The following is a 3,453-nucleotide window of genomic DNA, read 5'->3' as shown; positions in this document are numbered from 1 at the left end:
AGAAATGGGGGGCATGAAAAAGGCTTCCAAGGTCAGCCTAAGGAATTAATCACCACAGAAAAGGTGTCTCAGTCACAGAGTGACCAGTGCCACCATCCCCAGAGGGCGGTCCAGGATATCTCTGCTGAAGGGTCCCACGGCCCGCTCGGGATGCCCCATCCCACAGCAGAAGCACTGAGTTTGAAATTAAGCTCCTAAAATTCACGTATATTCTATTCTTCCAATAGAATAATGGTGCTGAAATCAACTGGAAATAATACAGTAACTTTCCAAATCCAAGAAAATAAGTTTAAGCTTTTCTTTACACCCAAATGTGCTTTATCATAAACTGGGTGGCTGCGTCTTCACAGGGACAAATAGACTTTGCTCAATTGAGCTGACATGGGAGGTTTTATAGAGATAATAAAGGGAGCTATGAAGAAAAATAAAAGATAGAGTCTTGCTGTAGTCAATCAAAAAGCATAGAAGAGGCCTGAAGAAAAGCCAAGCCCACCAATCCAAAGCTTGAAAGAAGGCAGAAAAATATAATTCAATTCTGCAATCGAAGATCACTGAACAATCCAAAAGCCATAAAAACAGGGGCTGAAATATTAAAATAGATAAATCTGAAATAACTCCAAAGACAATGAGCTCTGTAAAGACAACACTAGTAAAAAGTAATTACTGAACAGTTTATGAATGAATTCCATGAGTCTCAATAGTTGGATTTTTGCAGGAACATTTTCTTCTGAAGAAATGAAAAGTACAAAAAGAAAAAGCAGAGAAATAACAAGGAGGTTATTTTGGGTTTAAAAAGACTGTTGTCAGCATGTGAATGGGAGATGTACCTGATGGGAAGGAGCTTTAAGCATGAAAAGGGAAAGGGAAAGGACAGGTTAAGTTAAAAGTCATATTGGGAATTAATGAGAATTAAGAGAGGGATAATTACTCGCCTTTACTTTAGAAGATTACAAAATCCTAACATGCAGGAAAACTTACAGAAGTGGAAAAACTGAATATTTTTGCAGAGAACACTTAATTTCTTCTTCCTGAATGTTCCTGCCCTATTTGCATAAATCTGGCTTTCCTTGTTTTTCGGAGTCTCTTCAGTATTTCCTCTTCCCCCCCCCTCTCTGGGTTTTACATTTCAAGGGTGTTCTGCCTGGGGAAGAGAAGGCTCTGGGGAGATCTGAGAGCCCCTTCCAGGGCATGAAGGGGCTCTAAGAGTGCTGGAGAGGGATACTGGACAAGGAATGGAGGGGCAAAACAAGGGGGAATGGTTTCCCACTTCCTAAGAGCAGGGTTAGATGGGATATTGGGAAGGAATTCTTGGCTGGGAGGGTGGTGAGGCCCTGGCACAGGTTGCCCAGAGAAGCTGTGGCTGCCCCATCCCTGGAATTGTCCAAGGCCAGGTTGGACAGGGCTTGGAGCAACCTGGGCTAGTGGAAGGTGTCCCTGCCCATGGCAGGGGGTGGAACAAGATGAGTTTTAAGGTCCCTTCCAACCCAAACCACTCCATGATTCTCTGTGTGTACCTTACTCAAGTGCTGTGGCCAGCAGAGAAGCAGCAGGGTATGGACTGATCACAGATTCCCAGAATCACTGAGGTTGGAAAAGCCCTCCCAGCCCATCAAGTCCAACCTGTGACCCATCCCCACCTTGTCACCCAGCCCAGAGCGCTGAGTGCCACGTCCAGTCATTCCTTGGACACCTCCAGGGATGGGGACTCCATCACCTCCCTGGGCAGCCCCAATCCAACCTGTCAAGCTGCACCAGTGAGTCAGAGAAAGCCTTTGTCCCTTTAGACAACTCACAGAGCCCCTGATAAAGTCCCAACCCCAAAGACAAGGTGGTCCATTCCACAGAAGGTCAGCAAGCTCCATCCTCATACCTTGTGGGTCCCCTCCTCAGCCCTCTCTACATTTCCCAGCCCATCCTGTGGTCTTGATGTCCTTCCATCCCAGCCGTGCTCTGTTGGAAAGTGAGGCAGGAAATTTTTAATTCCCTAATTAGATGTCAGAACAAGAAAAACAACTTACGGCAAAAATTCAAGCCCAAATGACATAAGATTGGGCTACAGAACACATGACTGGAAAGATAAAATCCCATGAATATGAAGACAGAGATTTACCAGTAATGGTGCATCAGTCCTGCTAGGAGACATGAACACAACCCCTCTGCTTTCCAGTGTTGTTTCATGATATTGAGTCTCTGGAAGACTGCTGAAATAGAAAATATATGCTTCATTTATGAAGGAAAATCCAACCAGTTGGTCAGAACTGCTGGGATCAAAAAATCACCTTTTCCAGGCAAGAACACCAGGCTGTATCTTATGAGCTTAAAAGCAACTCCTAAAGCAGAAACTTTTCACATTTAGAGTCATGAAAATCTTGCTACTTAAGGCAATTCTCAGTTGTTAAATTTAATTTCCCATCAATAAATATAATTATCTAATTCAATTTCTGGTTCTTAATAAAAATGAGTTCCAATGCCATTATAGCCCCAATCTCTAATATCTGAGGCTCGGCAGGATTATGGGCTGTGCAAATACAATTTCTGCAAGCAGATGGATTTCAGATGGATTTCACATGCAGATGGAGAAACACAAATTGTTATTAGCAGTTTCAAACACCTACAACCTTAAAAAAAGACAACCAATAAAACTACTGGGGGTTTTTTCTGTGTCACACTGAGGACAAAGCCAAATCCGTGGCTGTGCCTTCTTTAATTTGACAAGGCTTAGGATGTTCGCTTTCAGGAATTTAATTATCTAAAATATATCCCCAACAGAGAAATTAGGAGTGTCCTCGAGGTTATTTGTCACTCTGCAAACACTGAAGCTTTTTCTTGGAAGGGAAAATTACTGCTCTGAATAATTGTGCAGATTTTAATGGACCCACTTGACCACAGCTCTGACAGTTGAGATGATTTTTCATAATATATTTGTATGTCAAAATGTTATTATGCAAAATGGTCTGGAGTTGTGTCGGGGAGGGTTTAGATTGGATAACAGGCAAAATTTCTCCATGGAAAGGATTGTCAAGCATTGAACAGGTTGCCTAGGGATGTGGTGGAGTTCCCATCCCTGGAGGTGTTAAGAAACATTTGGATGTGGCACTTGAGGAGATGGTTGGTAGTGAACGTGGTGTGATGCTGGTTAATGGGTGGACTTTGTAATCTTAGAGGGCTTTTCCAATATTAATGATTCTGTAATTCCATGAGAAGTATCCGTTATGCTTCCTTGCTGACACATGTGATCATGTCCTGCAGCACAGCAGGTCCATTATGGCTCTTGCCATCAGATGAAGCTGCACTGCCTTGTACAGCTCAAAATCAGAGAATCACAGAATGGCCTGGGTTGGAAAGGACCTTAAAGTTCATCCAGTTCAACCTCTGCCATGGGCAAGGACACCTTCCTCTATCCCAGGTTGCTCCAAGCCCCATCCAACCTGGCCTTGGACACTTCCAGGGATG

Source organism: Lepidothrix coronata, unplaced genomic scaffold, assembly GCF_001604755.1.
Source record: "Lepidothrix coronata isolate B3197 unplaced genomic scaffold, Lepidothrix_coronata-1.0 Scaffold25, whole genome shotgun sequence".
NCBI lineage: Eukaryota > Metazoa > Chordata > Aves > Passeriformes > Pipridae > Lepidothrix > Lepidothrix coronata.
The sequence above is the reverse complement of the archived record's forward strand: the minus strand, read 5'-3'. Positions refer to the sequence as shown.